At 38.9% G+C, this 21458-nt stretch overlaps 1 long non-coding RNA gene across 1 annotated transcript in view; it reads left to right on the top strand.

Annotated features, from left to right (window-relative positions):
- LOC108446385 overlaps positions 1 to 21458 on the top strand; it is a 254649-nt gene that overhangs the window by 224784 nt on the left and 8407 nt on the right. Inside the window, exon 11 of the long non-coding RNA XR_001861558.1 lies at positions 2906 to 3024. This is a non-coding gene — a long non-coding RNA (uncharacterized LOC108446385). The remainder of the gene's footprint in view (positions 1 to 2905; positions 3025 to 21458) is intronic.

Here is a 21458-nt window from a genome sequence, read left to right as displayed (position 1 = left end):
CCCCCTTATCAGAGACAGCACATTAATTGTGAGCTGATAACATGCAAGGGAAAAGAGAACATGGCAAAATTTGCCAAGGTTTAGCACTAGCTCTGATTTTCCAACACACAAAAATTTAAAATTCATTGGTGGGAAATCAAGCACAGCAAACCAGCCTACTGGCAGAATTTGCTGAAGCAAAGGTAAACTAAAGTTCTGAGCTTCACGCAGCTCTGGGTCCAGCTTATCCAATTCCAGAAAAACTGCATAGCTTCATGCTGCATTTCTTCCTCTGAAAGTCAGTGTTCCTATTTCCTGGTGGTATATTTCCTTCTCATGTACGGAGATGTGACATTGAAAGCTCAGTTGCAGTGTACGTGCACAGCATGGCAGTTTTCTCCCAACAGCAGGCCCTGTTCTTCATCACTTTGTTCATAGGAAGCATTAGGAAGAACATTAAAGTGCTAAATTGTGAAGATCTACTGCAACAGTTTTATATGATAACCTTATATTTATGCTAATTGGAAGCTACTTGTAGTATTATGCTGTTCTTACAGTACTACTACACATAATCCATTTTCATCTTACAGCTTGGGAGGCACATTGGCTGGAGTTGACTGAACAGATTTTACTAGGTGATGAAGATGTCTTCCTCTAGACTCACCTTGATTGCTTCCCTTCCTTGATGAATCTTTTCCTTTAAGTCACTTTAGGAAGCAGCACTACTGGGAAGCAGCCCTCCTGAAAAGAGATGAGGATTCACAGTACATCTACAGAGGTAGCACTTTTTTTTACTGTGTGGTCCCTTTGGATCAGGCTTCAAAGCTGACCATCAGCTGCCTCATTTCTAGGTGCCTTGACTCGAGTCTGAAGCTCCTGAGTAGCTGGAGTTGGCTCCTCACTACTTTTACTTCACTCTCATTTTCTGTGCCCTACGCATTCTTCACTCCACTTTGGAACAGGGATTTGAATCACAATTTCCCAGACGCCAGAGAGTGCCTTAGGCACTACCAAATAGGTTTTCAATACTCCTTTGTCTGGTTTAGGGACTGTTTTGCTATTCAGACCAGGCTGAAATGCCCTGGCAGGCAGAGAGCCTGGCCCTCAGTTCAGGACTGCCAGTTACTAGGTGCTCTGAACACTCAGCTGGTGAGGATGTTCTTGGTCTGACTGAGAAGAATCTGCCAATCATTCTGAAATCCTCTCCCATTGCATCAGGTGTATGACTCCATGGGAAATTTCATATCTGAGAAGCCCCTAAGAAAAAATACTGATGTGCCTAAGGCCCTTCTCCATCCACTGACATGTCATTTCTTTCTATTCTCTTTGGTATCCTTTTCTGGAAATGTAATCCTCTGCACATGTTCTTGGGGAAAGCTGCCTTTAGAAAAGACATTTAATGAAACAGAGTCTCTGATGCTGACCCTAAATCAGTTTTTACAAATGTTTCTGATAAGCTTTCTTATCTTCTCTCTGTGCTGCTCATTGCAAACTGAACAGGTTTTCTCTTTGGTTTTAAGAAAATGTCTCTCTGATTTGCAAGTTAAACTATTAAAAAATAAAACTAAAATAAAGCTTGATACAACACATAGTGTCTTACAAAAACCCTTAACTATGCCATGATTTTGCAATACTTATATCAGAACTAGGTTATAAATTCTTACATTGAAACTGCTGTTTTACAGACAGAATATTGCTTTAAAAAGATACTGTTAACTTATGGTGGCAGGTAATGCCAATTTCTGCAGTCTGGTCCTAGTCTTCCTTTGAACATTTGTTGGGGAAAATATGTAAAATTGATTAATTTCTGAAGTATAATAATAGCAGCAATATTATACTGTAGTGTAGGTTATTTTGCATAACTTTAAAACATTTGCAGAAGGCTCAACATTTGGTGCCTTAATACAGAAGTACCTTCCCAGTAACAATTAGTGGTTTGCGGTGCCTGCTGCAGCAGCTGCTCCAGCACTGAGGGTCTCAGTGCCATATTGGCCGTGCACAGGGTACTGTGCAGTGCCACCACCTTGGTTGGGGTCGGTCTCAGGGTGTTGGCTGAATAGCTCAGAGCTCAGCTGTGACAAGTGGACAAGCTGGGTGACAGTGTCCATGCTAATGTGTCTGCAGGAATTTGCACGGGGGAAACAGGGCAATGGTGAGAGCAGCAGAATAAATCAAAGTGTGAAGGCAACTGCAGTCAAATGTCACACCCAAGCAGTCAGGGGCCTGGCATGCTCTTTTGAAATAAGTTGGGTTACCTGTCAACGTGGCATTTTCTTTCTGTTGATAGAGAATAATGTTATCTGAGGAAAAAACCTGAGGAGCACAGATGGTTGTTATACAGACCTGATCCTCTAAACCCTCGTCATAGCAAATTATTCCAGTGATGTAAATGGGATCACTCCTATGGAAAAGATCTCAGTTATACTATCTAATTCTTCAAATTTTTATTGAATTTTGTTGTTTTGTGTGTGTATGTATGTCTATACATTATAATTAAATAACATCTGGGGGGACAAACTCTGTCATAGCCTAACAGTACTGCAATCACAGACATTATGTAAGACTGTAGGATATAAATTCTCACTTTATGAGAAATTAGAAACATTATTTCTACACTTTCTAAACAAAGAGATATAAACCCTCATTTGACTTGGAATTTCCATTGCTTGGGAACCATCAGCCCAGAGTCCCAACACCTGTGTAAAGTCGAATGCTTCCTCTTGTAAAAGCATAGACATTGAGGACTTGTGGTTGTGGAGCAAGAAGAGTTTAAACTGTAAGCAAGAATAAAACAAGAAAAACAGATTAAAACTTAGAATCAAGCCTTATTTGTTTTTACCTATTTCAAATTACTTTATGTATTACGATGCAAATCTCTCAGCATTTCTTGAAATACTGATTGTTTGAATGTAAATCATTTTTGCAGCTGCTATTTCTGTTGTCAGACAAGCCTCTACACTCTGTGAATCTATCATGAAGAGAGGCCTTACCCCATTCATTGTCTTAGGAAACAGTCCTACTGGCTTCAGAAACATCAAAATAAAGGTAAGTTGCCCTCAGATGGGAATCTTGCAGCCAAGGAATTGACTCAATTGTGTAACTTTACCACGTACATCACTATGTCACTGCGCAGTTTGGTTAGAAAAAACTTCTCACATCTTTTTGTCTGCTTAGAACTGAAGCCAAACCCTTGGAAATCCCTTTTATCTAGAAAAAGATTGAGAGAATATTGAATCCTTGCCCTCCTTCAGTTTTGAGAGGAAAAAATTACAATTTTTGCATAAAAGCCATGCAGTTCAGCTCTGAGCCTGGCAACTTTCAGTGGTTGTAGTAGTTTGGCATTATTTAGACCTTCTCATTTAGAGTCTGCTCAACTATTTTTGATTTGAGGATGCCTTTTCCCCAGGAAAACCTGCAGTATTGGAGTTGAAACTATTCCTGCCTTGGGCTTTGATGCCCTGGGTCACATGCCCACCTTTAATTCTTAAGTCATGCTGCCACTACTGGACCAGGTAGTGGCAGGCTGACTGCAGAGAAATGTGCCATGGTTTTTGAAAACTGGATTCCCTCTAATTAAAAACACGTTGTGAATTCTCTGAAAGGAAAAAATAATTATGGCATGGCTGAATTCTATTATCACTGTCTATCACTGTCACAACATGGATTCAGCTAACTGAACCATTTTTTTATGAATAACATTTAGTTTGAATTCTGGCATTTTTAATTGAGTGAGTATTTTTTCATTATTTTACCAGAGATGGATTGCAATAAATCTGACCACAATGTTTCTGACCCATTTTTTTTTTAAAAAGCAGAACCAATGTGATGACCTGCAAATGTTTTACTTACTTTTGTTCTATTTACTCCAGAATATACTTCTTCACTAAAGGCTGAAAAGCATGTTGGTATTAGTCCTAGGCTCTCACATACAAAAGACATAAGGAAAAACATGTAACCATTTCCACAAACAACAGATCAGCCCAGGGCTCTTCTTAAAAAACAATGCAAGGAGACTTTATACATCTGTCCATGCAGAAAACAGTTCATTTGGCTTAATATTTTTTCACAGAAACATTTTTGCCTCTACTGTAATGGAGCATTCATCACTGCCTTTTATCTGAAGAAGCTAATCCATAGAAATTGTTTGGAGCTAATTTTCTGGAGTTCCATCTGAATCTCACTATGTGTCCATGTGACTCAGTAACTTGTCTGGTGACAAGAGAAGAGAGGTCTGTTTGTCTAAATGAACGAGCCTGACACCATAAATGTTAATACAACAGTTCCAATGAAGCACAGTGCAAGCTAATTCTGACATTCATTTTGGAAGCTGTAATTTAATTCAGTCATAAATGAGCTTGGTACAAGTATTAATTTGAAGTTGCTTTTATTTCTCATCTGCTGGCTAAAGCTTGAAAACAATAGGGGAAAGGTCTTGCTATACTGCTACAAATAAGTAAACAGCTGTTTCTGCCAAGAAGACTCCAGTGTAAATGCAGAGTCAGGGAATAATTTTTCAACTAATTTATCCTGCATATGGATACTTGGAAACTACAGATGCTACATAATGATCTCTTATCTACAAATATTTCCCAAAGGACAAGAGAACTTGAATTGCACCTAGTTTATATTAAACATTGCCATGGACTGCTGCTAGCCCACATTAGAGGAGCCCTGTGGACAGGGTGAAGTGTGGGTGAGCAGTCTGGCTCAGCCTGAGGAGCACAATTCCCACCTGAGATCAAAGCAAGGCAAGGTCAGAAATTGGGAAGAGAACATGAAGAGGATACAGAAGAGAATGAAAACCTCAATCTATCAGATTGATCTATCTGTTAGAGCTTCTCCATAACTATTTCCCTGCCTTTCCTTCTCTCTTCCTCCCGCAATGCTTTCTCCCTCCATGCTTTGACCTGTTCCTGGGGTTGTTTTCCTCCTCTTCCATTACTCTGTACCTACCACCAACCCCTATCTCAGGAATGCAAGGAAAACAAGGCTGCAAAATGAACTCTCTCTCTCTCTGTATTTACATTGGTTTCCAGACCCTTCTATGAACAGGCATATGGTGTTAATCTAAACTGTCCAACACATTAGTGGGAGGGAAGTAGCACTCAGAGGATTATTACAGCCTTTTACCTGGCAGATGCCACCATATTTATTGATATGAAAATTTCCTCCCTCCATATCAGCCACCGAAACCTCCCTCTGTGAAATTCTCTTGAATTTAGGCATAGCTCTATTAAAATATTTTGTTAAACTCCTTAAGTTTTACTGTGTCTAGAGTGTACATTCATTATTCAGGAAAAGTTAGCGCTAAAGTCAATAGAATCGTAAAGTAATGAATGATGTGTTTATTGTGGTTGGCTGCTTGAACACACATTGCGTTTTTGAGTAATTTCTGTGGGCTACATGTATGTGTCCATACGTATTCACAGGTATATACACGTATGTATAAGTGTATATATATATAGATATATATAGATATATACAGATTTGTACATTTGTATATATGTGTATTTTTGATTTTGATCTTCAAACCTGCAATTTTATATCAAATATTCCTAAAGAGAACACTAAAATCGATTAACAATGATACATCAAAAGGCTAAAAAGGAGGGCCAGAGTAAAGCGTCATTGAATTAACTTTCAGATCCTGAAATATGTAATGATAAGCCAAATCTGGAAAGCATTTATAAAATAATGCAAGATACATTTGAGAAAAAAAAAAAAAATCAAAGTTTCCTTATTTGTCTTTTAAACATAATATTTTGAAATAGATTTCCTACAGTTTTGATCAAATACCCAGAGCCAATATAAAGATGAAGAAAAAGGGTCAAAAACAATTTTAAAGGCATCTTTTGAAAGGGCAAACACTTTCAGTTTGGTTTTACTTTCACAGAGAAAAATTATATTCAGTTCCATCAAGCCCTGTGTTTTCAAATATTTTGTGGTTCTGGCTTAATTCCAGAAGGGGGGAAAAAACTTCAAAGTTAAGGATCAAGCCTCCAATATGGCATAGTTGGGTAAAATTAAGGATGGTAACCTGTTGTGATAAACAGTAGGGAGGGAGTGATCTCTGACCCTGGATTTCCTTCCTTTTGCTCGAATCATAACAAACCTTGAACACAGATGAATTTCTTTTGCTACTGCAATAACATGTCTTTATTTTGAAAGCAAATAAAATCTAGAATGTTTGCATATATGTATTGGTAATAAAACATTTCATACCTCTGAGATAGCTACAAAACCTGCCTCTCCTTTCTTGGAGAACTGTTCTGGGTTCTTTTTGTCTACAGGGCCATGCAAACACCCTTTTCTTCCCTTTGGCCATCATGGGAACATGATCATAATATCCAGTGACATGCAGTACAGTAGTGTGTTGTTCTACCTCTAATAGGATTGGTATTTGAGAAAAGTCAAGGTCCACACATGGAAACATCATTGATAAATTCATTGATAGAGCTTGAGAAACTGGGCAATGTTTTGGGCTGGCAGCCAATCACCTTTAATGCAATTTTCTATAGCAAGGCAAGTCAGTGGATATGCAGAAAAGATTGAGGGGTGTGTGTGGAAACCACACGTTGCTACATCTTATAGGTCAAAAATTTTCCGTCTCCATCTGTTCCTTAAAGGGAAAGTTGGATTTTGTGAGCATATTTTTTCCACAAAAAAAAGTATCTGCTTTATGTAGAAAACTAGAGCTATTCATCAGACAGCCAAACACCTGCAAGCCAAATATTTCTGGCTGAATGTATCGATCCTCTCCAGAGGATGGGAGTTTGGTACTTCATTTCCATGCTCTTTGTGAGGGACTCACAAGTGCCACATTTTCAGTGTCTTGTGTGGCTGAGCTCGAGTGGTGACAGGAGCACACATGACAGCAGTGCTGCCTGTTGAACAGAATTTGGGTGTGAGCCTCCCCTTCCACTCCTTATAGACTAGGGTCTACCTGCAAGCAAGCTGGGGCACTGGGGATGCTTAAGGACCTTGGGCTGGAAAAAAGCTCCAGGGTCAGGTTAAGCAGGCACGGATTCTGATACAGTACTGCAGAGAACAGTTGTATCTTCGAGCACCTAAACCTACCATTTGCATGGTTCATGTTTTTTACTGTGAGTTTTCAGATGGAACTGTTGTTATTTTACTGTTATAAAATCAAATCTCTTCAGATTTTCCAATTAAAAACAGATCAATAAGCTCAAATAGTTTTTGCAAAGTAATGGGCCTTACTCTGCTCCATTAAATTCAAAGAGACATTAATTGGGCAGTAGATTACGGAGAACAGAAGCTGGGTAATGCTTGGATTTAGATTAGATATAAGAAAGAAGTTTTTTACAACAAAGATGTTAAACATCTGGCAAGGGTTGCCCAGAGAGATGGCCCATCCCTGGAAACACTCAAAGGCAGGTTCGATGAGGCTCTGAGCAGCATATTTTGTTGAAGAGGTCCCTGCTTATTGCAGGGAGGGTTGGAATAAATGTCCCTTAAAGGTCCCTTCCAGCCCAAACCACTCTCTGATTCTACAGATTTTTACTTAATGGTTAAAATGGTTAAATATTTAACAGCTATTTATTTTTTCAGAATTCCATTTTAGTTTTGGTCAAATTGAATTTTGAAAAACAGTTGGCAAAATAAAAAAACAAACAAGAAAAGTATCATTTTTTTTCAACCCAAAATATTTAGTTCAGCTTCAAAGGAATGGCTTCATTTTTGGTTTTGGGCTGTTTCATACGTTTAAAAGATTTTTCCCTTTCCTTGTAAAATTTAGAGCAATTTTTAAATGGACAGATTAAAAGCTTGTTTTGAAAGTTTTTGAAAGTGTTTTGGCAGTTCTAAAATGAACCACTCCATTTTGAAAATACTAAAATGAAGTGCTTTGACATTTTAATTTTTTTTTCTCTGCATTGTTTCATCTGGGACATCCATTCAAATTCATGAAGAGTCTCACTAACCCTGAAATTCATTTGTGTGGTGTATTTATTATTTGTCAGACAGCAGTGGTTCATTAAACTCTGCATCAGTTCAACCTTAAATAATGGGAGAGAATGCTTAATAGGGCCTTGTTCATATACAGCTACCATTCTCACTCACCTTGTAATTACTGCCCTAACAGAGGGCACTCAGCTGTGCAGAGCCACATTTACCCCTCTGGGAGAAGAGGTAGCAAGACAGACCTCAGCCCCCTGAGCTGGTGTTGCTTCCTTCTCCTTGAGTGCTCATATCACCCTTGCAGCTTGCAGCAGTGTTTCTGTAGCCTTTTGCTAAGCTCTGCCTTTCTGACTCTGGCTGCTCCTGCCATCAAAGGAAGACTCTTTGCTGTTCCTGTCACTATATGTGGTCACTGCACTTCTTACGCTTTATTGCCTTTCTCACCTTTTTACTATTAGTGAAGATTGGCCTGTTTATACTCCAACTGGTTTAAATGTTTCTAAAAGCCATTCACCTGCAGTAGCAGTCAACAGCTGGCATGCCAACATTTTTGTCTTTTCTGGCTGCTCAGCTTCACCAGGGCTGTTCACAGCTTGCACTTTGCGAAGGTCGTTGGTATCACCATTACACATTTCCTGTATTACATGAGGATCAGGTTCCAGTAGTTAACAAGTCAAAAATATTCCTGGGGGAGGAGAAGAACTAGGTAGATAAGTGTGTTCCACATGTGCACTTTATTTTGGGAATTGCTGCCTTCATCCATGTGAGAAATAATTGTGATCAAACATAGGTCTGAAACATGGTACTCCAGATCACACAGAAATGCCTTTGTACTCTGAATGTTTCAGTCCAGCTAGGCCAGAGTATGATGGGACCTCAACTGCGGGCCAGTGCTTGGATCTTTAAATAGTCTCTGGGTCAAACTTTGCACTACTGTAATTGGGAATAGTTCCAGTAAAATCAGTATCTCCACATTTATTCTCTTGAAATTTAAAGCCAGGCTTGGCCCACTATGTGGACGGATTCCAACTGGAAACTAGGGCCAGCCTGACTTATGGGAGAGGAGATGAGAGCTAACTCTCCTGCAGTTAGTTGGCCTCAATCCTCACGTGTCTCCCAGATATAACTGTTCTGACCTCAGTGGAATTGATCCTAATTTATGCCACTGTAACTGAGATTGCAGTGTGCATTGTTTGAATTCTGTTGGGTGCGCCTTCTTCCAGATGGAAACTATTTGCAAACTATAACAGCCTCTTTCCTAACGTTGAGGCTTGCCATATCTGAAATTTTTGGTGGGGAAAGGGTGTGGAGAAAAGAATAGAATGCCAGCTTTGTGCTTAGTGCTACCTAGTGACATTAAGTTCTGCAGTGTTCTATTAAATTATCAGTGCCTAATTAGGGGATTAGAAGACTCCTATCCCCCTCATCCTAATTACAGAATGTGTTCCAAGATCACCCAAAAGAAGGGAGGAGGTAGCTTTAGGAAATTCAGAATGGCAAAGTGGTGTTTCTGTGCAGGCCTTTTTTCTTATATGGGCGTTCCTGCTAGTTGATTTTTCTTGTGTCTGCAGCTTCTGTTTTTTCCAGCCTTACATATTACATTGCTGAAGCATTTGATGAATGGGATGCTATGCAGCTGAAAGATCACACATCTCAAATGGCTCACTTGGCGTTCTCAGACTGAACTGAGTGGCAGAGTTGCAGCTCTCTGATGAGGGGAATGGTTGTTTTTTCTCAGAAGAGCACTGTAAACTCTTAAACGCAACATAAAGGCAAGATATTATACACACATACACATATATGAGTGTGTCTGTCTATATACAATGTATATGTGTGTAGATATATGTATTTTTAGAGTGAAAAGCCACTCTGTCCTCCTGTAATTGCACTGGAAATGTTCAGTTTGTCAGCCTAACTTTTTCCCTGTTAGCAATGAAATTTGGCCAGGAGTCCTAGCATGCCATAAGAAATCAAGCCGTGACCGCATTAAGCATGAATGGCAGGGCAAGGTTATAGCCTGTAACTCTATGCTGGGGTGACCTGTTGCAGAGTTAGAGGCTGAGGTGTGACGCTGGGTCAGATAACTATTTGCAAGTGAAGCACAAAATGAAGCTCAAAGCTGCTTTGGCTGTTTACTCTTTCAAGAGGCATTTGGTGAATATTTCTTATTTTGAAAACATATTTAGAAAACTTCAGCTGCAGGGCTTGTAGCCAACCTTCAGAAATCAAACCAGAATATTTCTTAATTTTACCTACAAGTACACTCATGGCATATGCCTACTTATTCTACTTTTCAATGATTTGCAAAGCTTTTCTATAAACTCATATACAAAATGACTGCTGAAAATAGTCTGACAGAGATGTTCAGCTGCAGTGAAATAAAGTATGGGATCACGCAACCAGTAAGAGGAGTAGGTTGGTGGAATTTTCCTGTGATCAGCTCTGGAGTTGTTCAACTCAGCAGGCAGTTATTTTTTTTGATATTTTCTTAAAGAAGAAAAAAGAGAAGTGCCACGGAATTGTTTGCATCACCTATAAACTTTGTGCCCTAAATCTGTCTCCTGAAATACTGAATTGAGTGCAGATGGAAAAAACCCCAAAATGAACACATTTTTGATTTTGAGGCCTTATTGATTTGTCTTTGCCTTTTTTTTTTTTTTTTGTAATTTTTGATTTAATTTGCTTACTAGACCCTTTAGCACAAGAGGTACATTTGAATGCAGCTTTGAAGGGAATTTGGCTCAGTATTGTAAGGCAGGCTACGGAAGAGCCTGGTCTTAAAATAGACACAAAGCACAGTGCATGAATTGGCTTCCAGGATCCCACTGAAGCACAGCCTGAACTTTGCCTTGTGGAGTAGCAAAGTTTCACCAGAACTAGGGCTGCAAAACATCTACCGTGTCCCACCCTTCTACAGCAGGAAACAGGCTCTGGTGAAAGTCACCCACCTACACCAGCTTTGCCTCCGTCTAAGACTGCAACCTTTGTGGAGTCACTTGTGAGTTATCTTTCTGTGAGGAGATGGCAATCTGGCTTTTTCATGCCTCAGTTAGTTGGAAAACTATTCAAATTTTGTTTGATATCACTAAAGATGATAGAAAAATAGGATTTTGTATTTGTAAGTTGTGGATCACTCATCATGGTAAGGTCTCACTAGGACTGAAGTGTTTGGAAGGTTTGTACTAAAGCCTTGCTTAATAATATAATCCAGAGCTGGATGCTGAGCGTAGGTATGAACTGATGGCAGCAGCCACTGCCCAGGGAAGTGCCACTGTTCAGCAGACTCCTTAGGGAGCTGTGGATTGTCCCGACAGGAATACCATCTCCTCCTATAGGGCAGAGCAGCAGAAGATTATGGAATGCCAGTTCTTGCAAGAATTTCGAGATTAGCAGCACCTTGAAGCACTTTCTGTATCCTAGAAATCTTAAGATGCTGAGGACATAAGAGGTCATTGAAGAGCTGCACCAGCATAGGCCCAGCCATATCTGCTTCATGTCTGATTGACATTAGTCCAGTCTGTTCTTAAAACACTGGTGACAGAGCACCTCAATAGCTTCCCAAAGAGCAAGGGCTGGTTCTTAGCATTACAAAGCTTTTCCTAATAATGTCCAGTACAAGTCTTTCTTGCTGCTAATTATGCTGTTTTCATTTTTCTTCTTTTCTGCTAAGCTAATTTCTTCATTTTTATACCAGCCTTTTCTGCATATGCAGACTGTTATCCCAGGCATCTCTTCTGCACACTAATTATCTCTAATTATTCAATCCTACCTTTTAAGTTGTATTTTCCAGATTTTTGGTTCTTCTCAGAGCTCCATCCAACAGCAGTCTGTCCTGTCACTTAACAACTTTCTGGAAGTCATGTGCTCAGCACTGGACCCTGGTACTTTAGCTAAAGCCTTACCAGTGCCCAGTAGGTCATAGGCTACTGATGGCTCCTTCAGTCCCTACTGCAGTGCTACTTTCACCAGACATGCCAATGACTGCTTTCAACATTTAATTATAAGTAGCTGAGGCTACTTATAATTAAATTAGTTACTTGATATAATTAAATAATTACTTGAGGCTGAACTGATGCTAAGAGAAGCAAAAAATTGATGCAGTGTCTTAATGTCTCTAAATAATACTGACTTATATTATCCAAGCACAGTGAGCAGGTTTACAAATGCCTTGGCATGACAACACCCGAGTTTCCTGAGCTGTTTCACTACAGGTACTGCTTCTGCCAACTGCATCTGTGTCTCAATCTGAAGCTGTTTTACTGTTGTGATGGACATAAACCCCCAGCGCATAAATGATGCATGTTTGCATAATTAATACCAATTGTTTAACCAGAAGCATTTGCTGCATGAAGTGTTAAAATCATATTACATCCAAATACTGCTGTGTTTTTCTGGTTTACGGATACTAGTGTTTAAAACTTTAATCAAAATATTATTATTAATGATTTAAATTCTGTTAAAATGTACAAGCAATGTGTTATATTCAAAGTACCACCAGCTCTGAACAACTCTAAAATTGAAAAACATGTTTCACTGACTTAAGGTATAACAAAATGATCATAATGTTATTGCAATTAACAATGTAATTGAGATTTACAGGTTGCGTAATTCATTTCACATGTATAAAAATTGAAATTTAATTAATAAAACTTAAGTGTGCTAATTAGCAGTATTTTCAGAACCAAAAATGTTTCAACAATGAAATTTGGATAATGTCTTTTTCCTTTCTTACCATTCTTTGCTGGACTGTTATTCTGCTTCCGTATTTTCAGATTTCCAGATCCTCTTTTTGGTTGTACTTGACTGTAGGAGACAAGAATGAGCTTTTTAAAACTGCAAATTTTTAGCTGATAAACCATGTTATTCCATTTTAAATTGTTCTTCTTTTACCCAGAGTGACTGTTGTACTCGCTGCTGCATGTTCTTATCTACACCTCGCTCATGTATTCATTTAAGTCATTGTATAGTAGAAAGAGCATGTTATATTCATGGATTTGAAAGATTTAACAGTTTTGGAGACTGATTGCTGTAGTCTCATTTATGACAGTGTAACTTAGTTGTAGCCTCAGCTGAAGCCTTTCAAAGTGGAATGGATCAAGGAACAATTCTTATTAGAGTATGTTTTACTAAAATCAGGCAACACCCTTTTGTGTTACTACTATTGAACATGTAGCAATAGCATGAAACAGTAGAGCTTCATTATTTTAATGACTTTCCAGTCTTATTTAAGTGTATTGGTAGATCCCCTACCTTGATGCGGTGGCGAAAAAAGACAGCTTTGATAGATACTTATTCACAAGGGAGATTAATGGGCTTAAAATTTGGTCCCTGTCTGAAAGGTGACAGGGTGGATCATTCTATGTAATCAAAACAGATATGAAGTGGCACTGGTTGCTGTAACTGCTCCACAGTCTGTCCTACTGCTGTACCCAAAGTCCTTCAGTAGAATCACTCTTCTGAACACTGTTACTGCTTTGCACTGGCTTTGTTGCTAATAGTCAGTGCAAGAAAACAGCACTGCAGGTGTCTTTCAACATTAACATTTACTCATTGTCACGGAACTTCTGCAGGTCTCACCGCGCTGTGTGAGCAGTCTGAGGAACCACTGAAAAAAGAGATCCTTTTATTTTTGTTGTTGAAGGAGTGCTTAATGTGCCTAAAAGGACACAGCATACCGGACTGGGCTGTCAGAATAACAGCTCATGACTTGCATTATGTTATATTGACAATGTCTTGGCAAATAAGATGCTGACAAATTGTTTTGCGATGAAAGCATAAACTATACAGAATATTGTGCAATGCAGACAATATAAGGAGACACCCTCCAGTCTCCAAGGACTTGCATTTTTTTATTGCTTACCATATTTTTTCTAATATCTGTGCTGATGCAGTGTCTCATTTGAGAAGTGGGATTTTTCTCCCTTCTGTCTCATGCAAAGCACCCATCAAGACTCTGAGCCCGACACCACTTGTGTTCATCAGGTGATGTGATGGGAACCCAGACTGCTGTGTTACAGAGACTAAAAGCATTCGTAGGGGCTAACCTCAGAGACTGAAAGATTCTAGGTATTCAAAGAGGTAATCAAGGAAGATTCAGGTTAGACTTTAGGTCTCCAGGAGGGCAGGTGGGTACATTTTATCCGGAAGTTATGGAATACCCATAGTGTCTTAATAAAAACCTAAAATTAAGAATAATAAGTAAAATCTTCTACAGAACACCACCATCATTAAGTTAAAAGCAAAGGCAACATGTAAATTTGATTCAATGCTGAGGTGTGCCAGAGGGTCTCACAGCCCCTTCCACTACTGCTTTTGGAGTCAGATCTTGAACTGGTGCTGAATTTCTTGCATTTGGGTGGACTCTGCATAGTTCATTGGTGGACTCATTCATAGTTCATTGTTGATTTGTGTTTGCCTGCCTTTGGTAGGAATGGGACTTTAACTACTTGACAGTTCTGATACCCAGCAATGGCCTGTCAATCTTGTGTTTATCAAAATTTCAGACAAAGTGATGTTTTTAAAATACACTTAAAGATAGGTTAAAAAAAAATTATTAGATGTTGCTGAGTTTCAGAGTTCAGCCATTCTGGAAAGATATTTTTAAAGAGATTAGGTGTGTGGCACCAGTTCACTGTGCACAGAAAGAATAATTATTTTGATTTCTTTCAAAAACCAGCAGAAAATGGGGAAAATATATTTTCTTTAGCTTGTTACAATCAGTAATTAAATAAGCTTTCCACTAAGATAACATATGGAAAACACTGATTCCAAAGAAAAAAACAAATCTATAAAGGCCTGAATTAGTGAAAAAGGAGATAAAGATGAAAGTAGCCTTATAAATAAATTTTATTATATAAATCACAGTACCATAACACTATCTTTTCTGTCATATTTTTATGCTCTAATGAAGCCCTCTTACATATTACTGTGGCCCACTCTTCGATGAGTTCTTCAGTATTCCCTGCTGCAATAAGCAGTCATCTGAAATACCTGTGGGACTGGCCTCTCCCAAGACACCCATTGTGGATTGTTCCCTAACTACTGATTTCTACCATTTCAATGGCACAAAGAATTCTGTGTTTTGACGTGGAAATCCTTATAACTCTAAAAATGAATTAAGTATTCATCCAATCACAAAATGACATCATGAAAGCAGCTCTTTCGCTGATGTGGTGACTATAGAGTTGCTTGACATTATTCTGCTAACACAATTTGACTGGATATATGTTTTGACATCCAGACAACAGGGACACTGATGGAAACTGATGGACCCAATGTCAAAAGAAGAAAAGCTGGCTGCAGGAGGACACCCAGAAAATTAATAGGTGGATTGTAAAAAAAAGCCTTTCCCAAAGGGCAAAGTCAATAAAGTGAGGACTGAATAAAACCCCCAAAAAACTGAAAAGAAAAGGCACAGAAAAACCAATTCTTATAAAAATAGCAAAGAAATACTGAGGGGAGCATTGGAGCTCAGTAGATGCAGGCTGAGGAACAGTTAATTAGAACCTGAATAGTTGACATTCAATATTCATATTTCTGTTTCTGCCACAGCCTTCAAAAGTAACTGTGTTACTGTAGAGAACCTCATTATTAAGCATCCTTTATCTTGTTCACACTTTTAGTGTTTTCCTTGATTTCCACCATAAATATGTTCCAGAATACTGTGAAGAAAATGCCATCCTCAGGAGGATTAGCATTTTTAGACATTTTTGGGGGGGATATTTCAATGCAGAAGCCACGACCTTTTCTTACTTCCCTCAAGAGCCTTTGTAAGCAGTTCTGGTTGTACATTTATAAAGTGTATTTATATATAATCTTCAAAATCTCCAAGATAACAAAAAAAAATCCAGTTTTAGAATCAGCCAGAAACAGACTCCTTCACATATTTCACCATTCCGAACTGAGCATTTGTATCTCTGATAGATTGGTCACTTTTCCCTGTCATCAAGTGACATATCATAGGTAAAGGACTTGTGACAGGGCTTAAGGCACAACTGTGTTAAATAATGCAATGCCAAGAATCCAGTGTTTGCACAATCAACAAACTCCTCTTCTCCAAGTAAATGATAACATTTACCTATTTTGCCACCTGCTGACATCATGTCTCCCTTTCCACTGATTCCAGTATCCGACTATTTCTAAAGCCAGTCAGAGAGACATCATTGTTCTGATTTTTTGGAGTAGTCTCTGAAGTCCCCACACAGCAGATTTTGGAAACCGTGAGACTGGTATAGCTAATACAATTATATAATTACCATTCTCTTATATTCTCCCGCAGGCCTCCAGTGACAGCCGCTGTTTGATAAAGGACACGTATTGGCAAAATGGACCTTTTGACTTGCTCCAGAATGGCCATTCTTATCGTTCTATGCAAAAAACCACACCAAACCAAAACAACCCTACAAAAAAGCCTCAATCAAACAGTCATCCAAAATACTAAGTAACAAGAAACAATTCTGTTACTAAGAAATGGTTCTCAGATCAAAATACTGAAAATCAACAAAAAGGAAAAAATAAGTTTTGTGAAAGTAACTTGGCTTCATTTTCTGGAGTTCTTAGCTAGAACATTTCCATTGATAGAGTTGCTAAGTGCATTCTATTTGCAAATATAAACACTTGATTTTGATCAGCAAAAATGCATCAGCACACTTGAACAGTGTCAATGATGACATAATTACACTCACAATTTCCTCTCTGTAATGATTTTTAAATGTCAGCAGTCATTTTTTGTCTAATTGTAGCCTGCATGTCAGCACTTCCTCTTAAAACAGCATGTTCCTCTCTGCTGGAATTTCACACCTCTCCACTCACTCACTCACTTCACCAGTGAAGATAATGAAGATGATAAAGGGCTCCAGGATATTTTCACTACTGTACTGCTTTACTATTTAACATCAAGCAGGCAGAATGAGAACTTTTTTTTTAAAAAAACAGTAGAGAGTTTGATCAGTTAGACTATAAATAATTATTTGATTTTAATGAACAAATCAAAAAGCAGTTTTCATTTCTCAGACCCCCTGCTGGTACTTTACTAATAACCTGTTTAAAAGCTGGGGGCTGTGATAAAAATATTCCCACGCATCAAGACCTAAACTTACTCACTGGAGGAGAAGGCTGACCGTGCAGTGCCAGCCCATCTCTTGATCACTTCAGTGTTTAGCACAGTGCAAAGCAGGTGACACTTGCTCTGCAAAGGCTGCCTGGTTGGAGATGTTATCGCTACCATCTGTTGCTATGACCTAGAAAGTGACTTTCCAAATGCTATTTTGCACTGCTCCAGGCCACCAGAGCCCACAGCATAACAAATAGGTGCACCTCAGGGCTCTCTTCCTCCTTCCACAGACTACATCATCAAGTGTATGGAAGTGAACCACTTGTGCAATGAACTGGAAGCTCTGCACTGAGGTTAGAACGAACATTTTCCACTCATCTGAACAAACTCTGGAATTGGAAACAGGGGACAAGGAGGCCTCCTTCAATCCAATTTGCTTGTAACTCATCTCCAACTCTCTGATGCTGCTTACCTGTAGGGTTTAGGAGATAAAGCTTATCATTTACTGGCCCATTTAATATCAAAACAGGTGAAAAGCCAGAAAGAATTCACACTGTGAAGTCAAATAATGAAATAAGGTTGAGATGTCTGATAAAAAAAGAATACAATTGAGTATCTCTAATCACAAATACACATGAACAAAAACATATCAATTAGTTATTTGTCTGAATATGTCTCCAAAATATAGAAGAATGAAAAATGAGTAAACTGAATAAAGACAGTGTAGGTGTGGGAGTGTGTTTTCTACAGCCCATGATAAAGTTCATTATGTTCCTCTGTCACATTGCCATCACATGTGACTCCTATATACACAACTGTGTGTGTACACACATGCATGTGGGGAACATGCACAGATTCATACAACACAAATGCAGACCTGGGTCTCTTTGTGGTTTGTGCTGCATTTTATGTCCTACACTTTACTTTGAACTGCCTTTTTTGGCTAAACTGGTGCCTCAGAAATCTTCTGGAGCTCTTGGAAAGGGCAGGGTTTTTTAACAACTGCATCCTATGCACTTGTGAGATGTGTGGATGTGTAGAGACAATCTGAAAAGAGATGCTCCCAAGTCTGCTCAGTGCAGAGGGATGTCCCCCAAGGAAACAAAACAAACCAAAGACACCAACAGCCAAGCAATCAAGAGCAAAAGAAACCAGTCTTTGAGTACTCCCTGGAGAATATGAGTGCTCAAGACAGAGGAGGACCTGCCATGGGGAACACAGCATATGCAGGTCACTTGCCTGTGCCCACTCTCAAGAGAACAGGAATCAAAATCTAAAAATACTAAAAGCTGAGAGACTATGTATAAGATGAGCCTAGAACACAGAGGCACTGCTCTAGAACTTTCCTTCTCCCCTACCCCTTCCCTTTTCCAGTTTTATACCAAAGAGAAAAGTAGGCAATATTAAAATTAGTTCTAAATTGGGTGTAATATGCTCATAGGCAAGTCAGCCATACTGGAATGTTACCACAAAGCAACATATGAGCAGGCTCCACTTCTGTGCACTGCACCACAGAAATGATCAACACCTCCTTGCCAAGTTGCTCAGATAAAGGTAAATTGAGAAAAGGGAAAGCAAGGTAAGAGCCATTTCTGGAGTCTTCTGCAGATCCAGGTGGCTTGCTGGAGGCTGTGAAAAGGATTTTCTTAAGGCTAGTAAGATGAAAAGGCACTTTGATGAGAAGGTTCTTCTGTTTCCATAGAAAAGCAAAAAGGACATTTACCTCTCAGTTTGCCTCTTTGGGATTACCTGCAGAAGACAATCACACCCCACACAGAGCTGAGATAATGCTCAATTACCCTGGCCAGGACTTTTTTTTTTTTTTTTTAGTTTACTACTGAGTCTCACTGTTCTGGTTTGAAACCCCAGCTTTTTAATGAACTACCAAAGGCAAATTACGTATTACACCCACCCACCCCCAACATTTGAACATGAGGAAATCTGCAAAGGAAAAGGGGAAATGGAGTTTTCCGTTTCAGTGGACCAAAGGTATGGGATTATTGACGTTACACATAGGAATTATGTTTTACATTACAGTCAAGCATTCCTGTAGCTTCAAACAAACAAATAAAGGCTGTTGAGAGAATGACACGTTGTTCATTTAGTGTCTAACAGTGGTACATTCAGCCTGTAGGAGCACAGAAACATTCCCTATACTACCTGAACCAGGTTTATAGCCTTTCAAAATAAGACTGATATGGATTGTGCTGTTTGGCTGATTATTCATGACTCAGTCATTGCATACAGAGCATTGGCTTCTGCTGCATCTGAGGGTGCTTGACATTTCTTAAAGTCATGCCAAAAGTATTTCAACTTGGCCTCTCAGAAAACGATGCACATTAAGCTAGAGACCACATCTGAAAACTTCAGTTGATTTGCTTCATATGAACTTGAATTGAACCTCAACCTTACAAAACAAGGCATATTAAAGACAGCTGAATAGTGACCATGACAACACTGCTTCTAAAAAACCCATAGGTATAGCCAACATTTATACATATATACTGCGAGGGATAATACATTCTTTTGTACGCTTATTAATACCAGTTCATGCTGTGTGCATAACTTTTCATCAGCAAAACTGTACGTTATGCAGGAGTTTCCAGATACTAGTTTACCTTTGATGTTTTTTGCTACTCTGATAGGGCCCATGCAAAATGAAATTAGTCAAAATGTTCCAAGTTTTTGGCTTGGGTGCAATATGGTCTCAAAATATTGCCTCAATTTTAAAAGCCTGTCTTGTGGTAAAATCTGTGCTGCAACTATATGTTGCATTCCACTAAGCCATAACATTAGTTATAACATCTTAATTTCTTTTATTTTTTAATTGTGACAAAAAGAGTGACATTCTTTTCATTGCTGTATTTTGGGAAGATGAATGCCAATTTTTTGAATAGATTGTTTTGTTAAATGAACCTTTATTCCATCTAGATATCTGCTATTTTTCATTCCTTGGACTAAAGGACGATTCTTTAGTTTGGACTCTTGTCAGCACTGATGTAAAGTGCTTTATGCCTCATTTTTATAACCCATTTTATCCCAACTGCGGTGCATTTTTAATCCCCTTTTCACTACCTAAATTGAGGAATACGGCCTCAGTATTGGAGAGGAATATGTTTAGTTTATTTTGCAATACCCTGCCAAGGGACATTTTCCTAAATGTGTATTTTCTAATCTTTAATTAGTATCACAAATACTTTTGCAGCCTGCACATTCTTCCAGTGCAAGGTTGTATAGAGGAGTCACTGCATTCTGCATGTCCTGTGGGACTGTGTGAGGAGCTACATGCTCCCCTTTCACACAGTGAACAAAAGCTAAATTCTTGCCTTTTATTTCTTTATTTTCCTTAGGTCTGAAATATTAAAACTATAGGTGCAGTCCTGAGGGCTGAATACTGATGCTCAGACCTTCTTGGGTGGTACCAGGGTAAGAGTTGATCCAGGTCTATGATTCATCTGCCATCTCTTTTGCAATTACATCGCTTTTCTGACCTTTTATATATTTACTTCATAGCACAGATACAGTGTTTACTACTTCTTTGGGGACATAATGAATTGCAAACACAATGTCCTTTCCCCCAACAAGACTAAAGCATAAATAGCTCAGTCGCTATCAACCAGGAGCACCACACATATGTACTTCCTTATGTATTTTTATGTGCGGATATATTTTCATAGATATATAAGATGTGGAACACTGACAATGTGCCAGCTTAGCCCATTAAGGAGCTGGATACATGTCTTTGGCATCAGCCACTTCTATTACACAGCACACAGAAGCAATAGCAAAGGCAGCCTTAGAGGGCAAAAATCTCTACTCTTGTACTATTAATGCATATAATTCCTAGCTCATCTGTGACAACTTGTATTAAAATTTTGCTAACTAGAACTGCAATCATACCTTTTAATCCACTCTATGCTTTGGAAACAAGACCTGGCGTGCATCTGGGCTGTCCTCAATAGCTGTGCCTGCAGTCTCAGAACAGTGATTTCAGTGAGGTTTATCCATCCTGCAGGGAGAAACCTTAAATATAACCTGGTGTTTAATTTGTCTTGACTTTCCCTGTTGGCTTCTCCCAGGCTAAAGCCAGAGTGTAAACTAACACATAAGGAGTATGGATGAAATGGGTGCCAGGACTTGACTGTAAACTGCTGCCCAAATTAGCACAATGGTATAGTTACTATTAAAACAAATTGCCCAATGTTGTAAAGAGACCTCCAAAAGTTGAATTTGTGAAGCTCTCACCGTCTTAAGGCACAGGGATCTATTTCTTGCCTTTTCAAAATACAGAGCCTGAATATGAAAACTTTCATTGCCCTTTCCACTTGCCTATTCTAGGGTTCATGTAGTTTAGATTTAATAAATTCTCAGATAAAAGGTCTGATATATAAGCACCAGTTACGAGTGACAGCTTCAGTGATGGTGGCATCCACCTTCTTTTGGGTTCTATTGGTCTAAACTGTCCTTTCCTTAATGTGTGGAACCTTGTTCTACTTTGGGGACAGCA

The sequence above is a fragment of the Corvus brachyrhynchos genome, unplaced genomic scaffold, assembly GCF_000691975.1.
Source record: "Corvus brachyrhynchos isolate BGI_N302 unplaced genomic scaffold, ASM69197v1 scaffold435, whole genome shotgun sequence".
NCBI lineage: Eukaryota > Metazoa > Chordata > Aves > Passeriformes > Corvidae > Corvus > Corvus brachyrhynchos.
This window is presented reverse-complemented; position numbering and strand designations above follow the sequence as displayed.